A 12,399-nucleotide genomic window follows, 5' to 3' on the forward strand; every position below is an offset into this window, starting at 1 on the left:
CCTAAGCCACATCCTCTAACTCAGTGTCGATGGGGGCATCCTGGCATCTCATGGGGCTGGGGAAGATTGCTATCTCTGGCTCTCCTGACCCCGTGCTGTTCCCATTGGCTGTGGATCCTCATGTGAATCATTCCCTTGGAAGGGCCACAGTGGGGAGAAGGAGTAAACAGCGGGATTTGGGCATCACCACTCATTTTACAGGACTGCCTGTGTAAACAGGTGGTCTAGAATTTAGGAGTTCTGAGTGCTGCATGTCTCTCCGTATACATTCCAGACAGAGACATGACTAACATCTGGCATGATTCTACAGCCTAAGCTAAATAAATATAAGGACAGGGAATGGAAAGGTTGTTGGTTGACTCACTCGGGAACCCAGAACTTCAAAACAGCTTCTCTTCATATGAGCAAAGTGTGACTGTTTGGAAAAAATAGACATCATATCAGAAAAGATATAGATTCTTTGAACAACACTTTCAAACTGCTTGAATCAGTTGGCATTTATAGAAAACTCCATCTATTCACTGCAGAACACATTGCTTTTGAATGCATGTGGGTTTTTTTTTTTTCCAAGAAAGTCCCTATGCTGGGCCATGAACTAAGTCAAAATAAAAATTTTGAGTGAAATATTATAGAGCCTGTTTTATGATCACAACAGAATTGAATTAAAAGTCAGTGAAAATAGAAAATCTAGGAAGCCTTAGCATATCTCAAGAAGAGGCTGATAGAATTCAGAACTGTGGTTGCCACAGGGAGAGATTAAATGGAAGGGACATAAAGGGACCCTCTGGAGGATGGAGATGGTTTGCCTTGATGGGGTATTGGCTCTGCAGGTATATATGTCTGTCAAAACTCAATGAAGTATACACTAAAGTTATGTGCATTTTACTGTACATAAATTTCACCTCGATTACAAAAATAACCAAGGCATCTTCTAGAGCCCTTGCTGACTAAGATGCTGACAAATAACCTATTTGACCTTATATCTTCATTTGTACCTGTTGTTATAGCATAATTTTTTATATTCCCTTTCGTACCCAAAAGTGTCTTGATTTATACAATAAACCTATGTTCACTCTGTCTCTGATGAGCTGGTTACTAAGTAGGGCCCAGAGGAAGTAAAATGCTTCCAGTGCCCATTGGAAGCAGGAGAGGTCAAGTCTAGGTCCAATTTGGACATTAGATGTCACTACTCTGGGAGGGAAGGTGGACTCAACTTTGTTTGAACAGCGATTAATATTGGGAGACCCAGATCTCATTGGTTTCATATCCATGGCTTCGGGGCCCTCACTCAAAAAAATCTAAAGCATGTGTTAAAAAAAATAATGTATTAGCCCAAAATGAGATGTAAAATTGGCACACAAGCAACATGGCCCCATGTCCAGAGTTGTGAGCAATGGAAGTTGGAAAACTAGAAGGGGCCCAAGGAAGGAGAGGAGGCCTGTGCTCTCCGGGGAGGGCCCAACTAAGTGAGCTGTCAGGAAGACGTGAACCACAGGCAGCCCCTAATCAGAGAGAAGGGCATGGGATCAGGGAGTGATCTCAAAACGGACCTAGGATTGTCAGAGGGGACACCACATCCTCAAGAAGAGGCAGAACCTTCGCAACTGGAGAAGACCCTACTACTTCTGAGACTAGGACAAGAGGCTGACTATGGGAGGAAGGAAGAAAGCCTGCTGGAGGCCGGGTGAACTGGGCCAAGTCAGTGGGGAAGCCTTCATGGATGGCTGAGGGACTGGTGTGTCATGGAAGCTTTGAAGGTGGGAACTTGCAGGCCAAGGCGCATACACGAGGAAATCCAGTTTTAAGCTGTGAGGCAAAGGGAGCAGATGCTGGATTTGTGGGGACTATTTAATCTAATAGAGATTGGATAACTGGTCATATTAAAAGTTATAATAGATGTGTCCATCAGTAGATGATAATGAAGGGTATATGTAACAGATTTTGCATCTCAAACTTTACAAGCCACTGAGAAAACCAAGAAAGACCCAACATAAACATGAAACCCAGCTGCCCGAGCCCGGGTCCTATTCCCTTCCCTGGGAGCCTCTTGGCCACTGTCTCTTCCTGAGTTAATCTTACACAATACAGCAGTGTTCTTCAGTCTTGACTCGTGCATGAACTGTTCTCAAAGGAAAAATGCTTGCTGACTCCCAAAATGTATTAAATTACTTGCATTTTAATTTTATTTAAATATGCATTTATTATGTTATTTAAGCACATGAACATGTGAAAACAAAAGCATAGGTACAAATTCCTTATACTTAATGGCTCAAGTTCCTTTACAAAACCACATGGACAAAATTATGATTTGTGGAAAAATCATGTGCCTCGTTATGACTGACTTCTTCACCAATTCTCCCAGTTTCCCCATTTCACCTCTTACCCCATTTGTATAAAGGGCTGGGACTTCATTTACCTCACTTGGAACAAATGTGTTACATGCGCTGCTCTTATCTCATTAGTTTATAAGCAAATTGAATGCAATTAATAAGATCATAGACACAATCTCAAACATGCACATAGGAAGCGTGTGACAGCGTCAGCATAAGGTGGTTATACACATGCTCCAGGAGATGCTTATGCTCATTTTGTTATGTTATCATCATCTCAGGTTTCACTAAGTAGGAAACTACCCCAAAATACTTAGTGATTTAAAGCAACACTTATTCATTAGCTCGTAATTCTGTGGATTGGCAATTCAAGCTGAGCACACTTGGGCAGTTCTTCTACTAGACTTGCCATAGCCCTCTTATGCGGCTGTGGTCACTGGATCCTAGATGGCCTCACTCATGTGTTTGGCAGTTGGCTGGGATGGCATAAGTCCAGCTTCTAGCTGACCAGCCCTGCCTTCTTCCCATGGCTGCTGGGTTCCAAAGTCAGCAAGAGAAGACAAACCCTAAGGGGACAACCTTTCTCAAGCTACTGCTCATGCCGTATTTGCTAGTGACTTATTGGCCAAAACAAGTGGTGTGACCAAGTTTAGCTTCCAGGGAGAAATAGACTCTGTCTCTCAATGGGAGAAAGAACAAAACTTTACAACCATATTATTTTTTCAGTATGCCAAAGTTATAAAAGTAAAATCTTCAAATTAAAAAAAAATATTCAGGCTAGGCATGGTGGTTAGTGCCTGTAATCCCAGCACTTTGGGAGGCAGAGGCAGAAGGATTCCTTAAGGTTAGGAGTTCAAGACCATCCTGGACAATATAGCAAGACCTCTTCTCTCTAAAAAAAAAATAAATAAATAAATGCACAAATAAAAATTTTCATAGAACATTTACGGACTTCTGAAAACACTTTTTTGAACACCCTTCATAATGAACACTGAGGAAAAGGGGTCCTTATGCAAGGGACCCTCTTAGTGGAAAAGAATGAGCACTTGTTGTTGCTCTATGTGATGCTCCAAATAACACTTAGAGATTGGCAAGTGATCATTAAGATTAAGTAGCATTTGGACTCAAATGCTGCCGTGTAGCTCTTTGCTATGTGATATTAGAAAACATAAAGCATAGGGGAAAGTTCTTAATTTCTGGGTTGTCACTAAAAGTCTTCAGAGACAGAGGGAGGGCCCCAAACATAGCAAGAGATCAGAGAGTTCAGATCACTGATGACTCACTGCTGGAGTCCTCCACAGCTTAGGGGAAGCCTTGGGAGTTAGGGAAGTCGCGGGTGAGAGCTGTGGGAACAAACGAAGCTTTGGTGTCATACAGGAGGATTGCATCTTTCTTGAGGTCAGGTCAGGGAAGCTACAATTGGATCATTCCTCAGGCCAAGGGCTGTGGGAAAAAAAATCTACAATCATTCCTGGAGTTAATAGATTTTTAATCATGATTTTTTCCAAGAGAGAAAAAGCCCAAACCTTGGTGCTGCTTATACGAGAAACCCTCCGGTCCTGGACAGAGATGGTGAGTTGACTGCCAGCTCTGCCCACAGCAAATGCTAGGAAAACTTGTCACCTCCACCTGGGGAAATGTGGCCACCCCACAGCCACTGGGTCTAGGCCAGATAAAGGTAGAGTATGAGAAGAACTGTGGCATGTGCTATTTCTTTATCACTAAGCTCTCCCCAGCACAGAAGTGAAGTTTGAGTTATGTAAAAAAGTCTCCCAGTTTCTGGGAAATGATCTGCAACGTTGCAGAACAAAACATCCAGATCCAAACTCATAGGTTTACAGGTTCAGGGAGAACATGCTCTGAGGTCAGTCATGTTGGGGATGTCCCCCTCTGTGTCATAATCATAGCCACATGTGCACTGCACAAGCAGCTGGAACGTCCAGGATGATCTACATGGGAACGACTGTGCCTCAGCAACATCCCTCAGCTCTACCAACCGGGCAGGGAAGTCTGGCACAGGAGAGAGGGGCACGTCACGGGACTGTGGGACTTCACAGTCCACTGTGGACACGGGAGAAGCAGTTACAGGGCATGTTAGTGAGCAAGTTTCCATGATGGGCAATGGAAACTCAGCCCCATGGGGAAGCTGTATGCAGCTCGCCTGAGGGGGCAAGGAGCCTGGGGACTGGACCACCACCTCCTACCCGCCATTGGCTTAGGGTGGCTTGCAGGGTGTTAACTCCATGGCATCCTGGCCTGCCTTGTGCCATGGATGGACATGCTTCTGGCTAACGACTCTCTGCAGGCGGAAGGTTGTGAGCCCCTGTGACAGAAGGCTGTCTGTGTGGAAGGGAACAGTGAGGGCTGAGGGAACAGAGGTGGGGGACTGACTGCTTCCGCCACATCCTGCCCAAGACCAGCAATGCCCCAGGTAGCGACTTTTCTGTCTTATTGCTTACTTAGGTTAGCTTGTTGGCTAGCTAGTGAGTTGTAAGTCACTGGAGTTTGGGGTCGTACCTGTAGAATAACTAGCCTATTCTGACTGATCTGTGTGGAAATAAATTCAAATGGGCTATCTCCCTGCCAGTGGGCACAAAAGAACAAGTTTTTTCTTGGTGGAGGTGAACAAAGTGGGTAGAAGTTTCACCTTGCGGGCAGCGGCATCTACGATCCAATGCTGAGAACGGCAGCACAGCATGGCGGCTACAAGTGTGGACTCAGGTTTGAATCCCGGTTCTCCACTTACTAGTGCTGTGTTCTTGTGAGGTCGGCTTTTGTCTCTAGGCTTTGATTTCCTCATCAGTAAAATGCAGGTGATACTAGTAGGTTCTGAAGGTCAATTAATATTTGAAAGCATTTAGAGTAGTGTCTTGTGATTAAATGCTTATTATCCAAACAAAAAAAGACAGAGACTCTAAGAATGCACCACTTCCCAAGAAGCCCAGAAATTTTGGACCCAGGTGTTTGTCCAGCCCTTAGGAAAAACTTCAGGAGAAACCTGTGTGAGCTGACAGACATTTCCCCAATTTCCCTTACAGTACACGACCTTTCCCCCTTGGCAATCTGACCAAGAGGCCAAATAATATCTAAAGAAATACATCAGTAAGTATAACTTGACTGGTTCTCCACAGTTTGGGGTGCAAGCACCATCCCCTAGCCACTTCTCAGTGTGCACTGAGCCCATCTTCTGCCAATGACACAGAGTTAATAGCCTCCAAAGAAGTCCATCCCATTCCCCTCATAACCTTCCACCTCCTTTCCCCCAAATTCTCCAACTTCCCCACCTGTGTGTTCAGGGATCCCAGAGCAATCACGCGGTCCTGTCCTTGTGAACACAGCAGTAGGGTCAGTTGGAATCAAAGGTTTCCATCTCCACTTGGGTCCAGGCCTTAATTTTCAGGGAAGGGTTTCTGAATGTTTTTTTCCCCCTCAAATATGAAAAAAGTAAATAGAGTTTTGTAGGATGTCTCTTTCTCTTTTGCACATCATTTTGCTGTTTCTAAGAAGAGGTTACCTCCCATCCGTGCCTCTCCTTTGCTGTGTATAGGGTTTTTTTGGGGCCGGGAGTTCAGTTCCTCTGATCAGTTATGGAGGCTCTGTGTGCTCTCAGCTCTGTCCAGGCTCTGGAGATGTGCTGCTGTGGACCATGCGTCTCTCCGCCCTTGCCAAGGTTAAGGTCTACATTCTTAAGTATACTGAGATATACAGTAAAGGCCTAATGTGAGTCACCTCTGATTCCCTCACTCTTAGTCATGAAGGGAGTGGAAAGAGGAGGCCCTTATTGAATGCAGTAAGTGGCCGCCGCTGGTACACTTGGTAGCTCCTCCAATTAGCATACAGCTAAATTATTTACACAGGAGACAAAACTTTTTACCAAACCTAACTCAAAGAGGAAACTGAATTACCTAATTCAAAGAGGAAAAGGGGCAATGACATTTAAAAAAAATTATACTAATTGACTGGGAACAGACTTTCTTTTTCTGAGACCAGATTTTGATAAGGCAGAAGCAAGGAGGGAGAGGGCATGAAACCCTCAGCTATGGAAGGGTGTGGCACCCGCGGTGTGGATGAGAGAGCGGCACAGATAACTTGGGATGTGGAGTCATTATTGAACATGCCAGAGAAAAACTCCCACCATTATCGATTTGTTTTGGGGCTATTCGGCAAGGATAAACAACTTCCTATCAAACACTTCCCATCTGCTCCAGTTCCTTTGTTCCAGAAGAGATTGTACCAACACGTGGATTAGCTCTTCTTCTTGGGAGTATTCAAACTGAGGAAATGAAGAGAAAAAAAATTAAAAGATATCCTTGCTTCAGGTCAGGAAATAAATTGGCCACTCCTCAAGAATGCAGCCTGATGCTCAGCCCAGCAGTGAGCAGGGCTTCGGTTCCATCTTCCACATTTGAGATCCGTCTGGAATGTAGGGAAGGAGAAGGAGTATGGCTTTGAAAAGGGAGTTACACAGGTTAATTTGGGGAGTGTTCAGCCTTCCTTCTTAGGAGCTGAACTTGGATGTCTGCTTTTAAAATTTTGTTATCCAAGTGGAATTTAGCCAAATATTCCAGAGTAGTACTTTGTATTTTCATATATCCTAGAAAAGTCTATAAATACAAGACACGAGAGCACCAGTTAGCACACCTGTAGCCGCAGATCTCAAAGCTGACTGCATCCGGAGCAGAGTTGAGGCTCTGATGTCAGACAGACCAGGGTTTTCATGCAAACTTTCAGATGTGTTATCTTTAACCAGTTGTGTAAGTTTCCTGAGATTTTATTTTTTTCACCTGCAAACGGAGGTGGTAACTATGTCCTCCCCAAAGAGTTATTTTTGAAATTTATCTGATAATTCATGTACGGAGCCTGACACGTCCCCTGATACTTAAGACATTCAATTTCAAACCATGTTGTTGATGAAACTCAACATCTCTTATGTGTATCTTCTCTGACTGTGAGGAAATGAGGAAAGAAAAGGAACTTATCTATTGTTTCTCATGTTGAGATGGGCGAATAAGCACAATAGCTGGATGGTTCCTGTTTGTCTCACAGGACTCGCACCCTCAGTATTTCACTGTTACTTCTCTCTTTCACCCTTAATCCCCTCTAGGAACATCTTAGAGAGAGTTGTTTGAAAGCCAACACTTACTTTCCAATTTTCCAAGACATATTGTTATCTATTTAAGAAGCAATTATAAGTAATGTTAGGGACAAAGGTGCTCTTTATGTTGGGTAAATTTTCACTGAGGTCCTGGGAAAGTGGTAAAAATGAATAAGATCATTCTGGCTGATGAGAAAAGCTGGCTGCCTTTCAACACTTTAAATCCCTGGTTTAAAACAATTTGAGCTTATTTTGGGGTGTAGTACTTTTTATGGCTTTTGTTCTTGAATTTGTTGAGCTTCTTGGGTCTCAATTTTCATTGGTTTTGATAATTTCTGTCCATTCCTTCAATATTATGCTTCAAATATATTTCTTCAAATATTCTTCCAATATATGTGTAATTGGGGTCTCCAAAGGGGGTTTTGAAAGCTCATTTTGCTTCCCTATGGTGAAGAATTGGCAGCCATGGGTAAGCAGGGAATCAGATAGATACTGGTGGGTATTATACATTAGAACACTGTTGCAGGAGTTTAGGTGAGCAATGAGCAGGGTGACATTGACCAGGGCAATGCCAACAGAGATGAAGAGAATTCAGCTGATTTGAGCGATATTTGTAAGGCAAACTCATGGCTTTTGTAGTCATGGGTGTGAATGAGCTCAGCCACGGTGAACTGTATATTCTGAGTAGGAGAGAAACTAGAACGAAGGATTCAGCAATCAATATTAAATATCTAGGCAGAAGAAGATGAGCCTACAAGAAAGTGAGAAATGTCAATAAAGTCAGGCAGAAAGCCAGGAGAATATGTTATCACAAACATTAAGGAAATAATGTGCTTCCCGAATCATGGAGTGGACAAAAGTGAAGCAGAAAGCATTCTTTTGACTCTATCTTTTCACCCCAACATGCAAACCTGCTCCTTGAGTATACTTTTAGCCCTAGAGATTTTTCACTCTATCTGCAGACTTTCTGTCTCTTTTGACTCAAATTCTATATATGTCTCTGATTTTTCTCCAGCTCCCTCCCTTTCTCTTCTATCTTCATCTTTTAATCTTAATCTTTTCTCTCTCTCAAAAAAAAACCTTGCGTGAAATGTTGTTATAGATCTTCAAATTCACAGAAGTCCTTTATCTAATTTATAGTCATAACATTTGCAGAAAAATTAATACAAAATTAAACTGACAACTAAAACCATACAGTGTAAAAGTTGTTATTGACTGAAACATTGAATAGAAACATGTAAAGCATATCATTCTGTGGGAGATGATCCTTAAAAAAAAGTATGATTTGGCTTCTTTAAAAAGGTGAGACAGTAAAGACCTAGACAGTGCAACTTACCTAAAATAGTATGGTGAATCCATATAAATGCATTTAAAATTGGCAAGTTCTCTCCTGGAGGCACCACTTTATGCTTTTTTTTTTAATTTTAAGATTTGCTAAAAGCAAATCTTCCTTCCTAAATTTAGACATTCAAAATTTGGTAGAAAAATAAGACTGGATAGAAACAATGGATAATGGCCACAAAAGGCAAATTTATAATATCAGAAACAATGACAGGTGAACTTATCATTAGTTGAGGATTCAGATAGTGATCTTCATGATAAACCCTTCCACATAAATGAAGAAAATTGGCCTTGAGAAAAATTGTTTCAGTAAAATGAGAATAGAAAAAAAGGAAAAGCATTTAATTTAGATGTATAGGAAATTGAACAAAGAATTATATTTGTAACGGAATTCACTCTAGGAAATAACTATTTCACAATAAATCCATCAGTGCTCTTGTGACTCTGATTTAAATGTTTCTATTCAAAATATCATGAGGGTAAAAAAATTCCTCAAGTCAAAAACCTCATATTAACCCTAATTTACTTGCAGGGAGTTGTGCAAAATGATCTTCTGACCCAAAAGTTTTACTTAATGATTTTTCTCTTTTATTTCCAGTTTTGTTTGTGTGTATTCTCTCTTCCATTTCTGGCTGACATATCTGAGTACCTTTTATAAGGTTAATGTTAACAATTTGGTAAAGAAATTATTTACACATATGATGTTTTGTGTATGATAAGAAGTTGAAATATTTCTATCCGAATAAACAAAAAATTAACTAGTCTGTAAGTGCACAAAATCTTTTTCCACCTGTAAAATCCATCTAATTTTATTCCATATAAATGCATTTAAGATGGGCAAGTTCTCTCCTAGAGCCACCACTTCATGCTTTTTAAATAGAACAATATTCTCAGTGAAGTACATTTCATAGGATTACGTGGATTCCTTTTAATTCGTGCCTTTCTTTTAATAAGAAAAGAAAAATATTCTCCTGGGCTAAAAACTGGGCGGCAAGTCTGGGGATAATGTTTTCCTTCTTATTCCCTCTGCGATTCACCATATTATTTTAGGCAAGTTGCACCGTCTGGGGCTTCACTATCTCGCCTTTTTAAAGAAGTCAAATCACACTTTTAAGGATCATCTCCCCACAGAGGTTGAGAAAATCTAGCAGTCATACTTATGAATACAGAAGATGAACTTCAGGCCTGAGCTTTTCCTCCCATTGGAAGTCAGGTCTTGAATGCCTAGAGGGCTGGAATTCTGTCATGGAGTCCCCTGTGGCTCCCCAAGGTGACTGAGGGAGGGTACAAATTTTCCCCTTACTGTTGGCTGCATCTTGGAGCCTGGGGGATGGAAAGGCTCTCCCTGAGTGGAGGAAAATCATCTCTGAGGTCAGGGAGGTGCATTTGCTTCTCTGTAGGCACTTACTGACAACAGTCCTTGGTCCTGGAATATCGAGATGTTATTTGCAATAATTTATGGGCATGGATGGTTGGAGTGAGGGTGATGGAGAAAAGCCACAGGCAGCTCTCCTGGGCCTCCCAAGCATGGCTGGAGGCTGAAGCCCCCTAGTTATCTGCCTGAAGCTACCTCATCAGGGTGGACCGAAGGATTTGTGTCCTCAGCCATGTCCAGGGCCTTCTTCCTGTAGGTATGGAGTCCCATGTTTTTTTTGTTGTTGTTGTGTTGTTGTTGTTGTTGTTGTTTTGAGACAGGGTCTTGCTCTGTCACTTGGGCTGGAGTGCAGTGGTACCATCACAGCTCACTGCAGCCTTGACCTCCTGGGCTCTAGCAATCCACCAGCCTCAGCCTCCCAAATAGCTGGGATCACAGGTTGGCACCACCACACTCAGCTAATTTTTCTGGTTTTTGGTAGAGATGGGGTCTTGCTATGTTGCCCAGGCTGGTCTCAAATTCCTGGGCTCAAGCAGTCCTCCCACCTCAGCCTTCCAAATTTCTGGAATTACAGGTGTGAGCCATGTGCCTAGGCCAGAGTCCTGTGCTTTTACTTTTCTCAACATCTGAATAGAAAGTCTTCTCAGCTCTTGGCACTTAATTGGAGAAATGGCCAAGATTCTGGGATCATAAGGAAAACATCTCATCCCTTAATAGCAAGACCAGATTGTAAGTCAGTGGGGTGTTGCCCTGGCTAGGAAGACTCTTGTGTTCTTGGATCACGTTGATGGAACCTTGCTTCCTGAGAATTGGAGCGAATATTCCAGGCTAGAAGACCAGTGGGAGAGGCAGCCCAACCCCTGAGCAGCAGGCTGTGCTCTGCTCCCGCAGGGCCCATCCACGTGAGAGCCTTCCCCAACAAACGATCTTCTCTGCTCTCAGCCAGGCAGAGATAGCAGCACCCTTACAGCTCTCCAAGTGCCTTTGGTATTGCCTCAATATCTAATTTCAGTTCTATTTTTCAGGGTGTCAGACAAGTTGGAAAAATTAATTTCATAGGTTTTGAGAATAAAATGTGTGTTACGACAGAATCCCGGAAAATAAATAGTTTGGAAGTCGCTCTCCATCTTCAGGAAACGCAAAAGTCCAGTTGCTGACTTATCTTGTTAACAGGAGGAGAAGGAAGCTTCTGTAAATCTAGCCCCGAGGATTTCTTTCAAGGCCAGCTGGCTGGACCTCATAGATATCTGTTCTTGGACGTATATCCAAGCTCACAAACCAAGCTGTTTTCAGAGAAGTTCAGCTAAAGGCTGACAAATTCCACTTTTTTATTTCACTAGAGGAAATAGTCTATTTTTCAGAATACTCATAACTAGAAATTTATATATATTCTGCTGTAAAAATGGAATCTGTTTTTCTGACTGTATAAAACAGAATGAAGGCAGTGTCTGGCCTCAATCTACGCCAAGGGCTGGAGCAGTCACAGCCCTCACGGTGGCTCCACTGCCACTGTAGGCCGAGCTGCTCCATCTGCTCACAGGATGGGGCAAGCTGCCGGCTGGGAAAGGATGCTCTGGGGGAGCCACCCATGCAAGGGCCCTGAGGTAGGACCGTGCCTGTCATGTATGAGCAGCTGCATGGCGAGCTCCCGGCCTTAGTGGGCGAGTGAGGGAAAGTTGCAGGAGGCAAGGTGAGCATCATCGGTGTTGGCAGCAGGATAGTGCGGGGCATTGCAGGGGCTTTGGCTATTTCCTGAATGCAATGGAAGACATTGCTGGGTTTTGAGGAGAAAAATGGCATCACCTGAAATGTGTGTAGCAGAATCGCAGTGAGAGCTCGTTGAGAACAGACTGATGGGGGCAGAGGCAGAAATGGGAACTCAGTACGAAGCTTGTCGTAAGAATCCAGGCCAGAGCCAACGCTGATGGAGGCTTGGGCTGTGGTGGAGGTGGTGGAGATGGCAAGGTGGTCAGATTCTGGATTTGATGTGAGGGCAGAGATGACAGGGTGGAAGTGAGGCTTTCTGGCCGGATCCCCTGGAAGAATGGATTTTCCCTCAGCTGAGAAGCAGAAGGCTACAGGATGAGCAGGTTTGCAGGGACGGGTGATGAGGAGCTCAGTTTTACACGTGTTAAGTGTGCTGTGTGTGTAAGCCCATCAGAGAGGGGGCATTACATAGGCAGGTGCAGGCACAGGCAGGTGCGGACACAGGTAGGTGCAGACACAGGTAGGTGCAGACACAGGCAGGGTTCAGGGGA

The 12,399-nt window shown here is 43.3% G+C and overlaps 1 long non-coding RNA gene across 2 annotated transcripts; it reads right to left on the reverse strand.

The window, feature by feature from the left end:
* Positions 1 to 2,156: 2,156 nt before the first annotated feature.
* On the reverse strand, positions 2,157 to 6,024 carry LOC134759624 (uncharacterized). 2 transcript variants are annotated; one of them, XR_010136134.1, is made up of 4 exons: positions 5,615 to 6,003; positions 4,978 to 5,159; positions 3,614 to 3,773; positions 2,157 to 3,222 (listed from the first exon to the last, which is right to left on the reverse strand). It is a non-coding gene; the product is annotated as an uncharacterized LOC134759624 (long non-coding RNA). The 2 variants fall into 2 exon arrangements; XR_010136133.1 differs by lacking the exon at positions 4,978 to 5,159 and having other exon boundaries at positions 5,615 to 6,024.
* Positions 6,025 to 12,399: the final 6,375 nt, after the last annotated feature.

This window comes from Pongo abelii, chromosome 11, assembly GCF_028885655.2.
Source record: "Pongo abelii isolate AG06213 chromosome 11, NHGRI_mPonAbe1-v2.0_pri, whole genome shotgun sequence".
NCBI lineage: Eukaryota > Metazoa > Chordata > Mammalia > Primates > Hominidae > Pongo > Pongo abelii.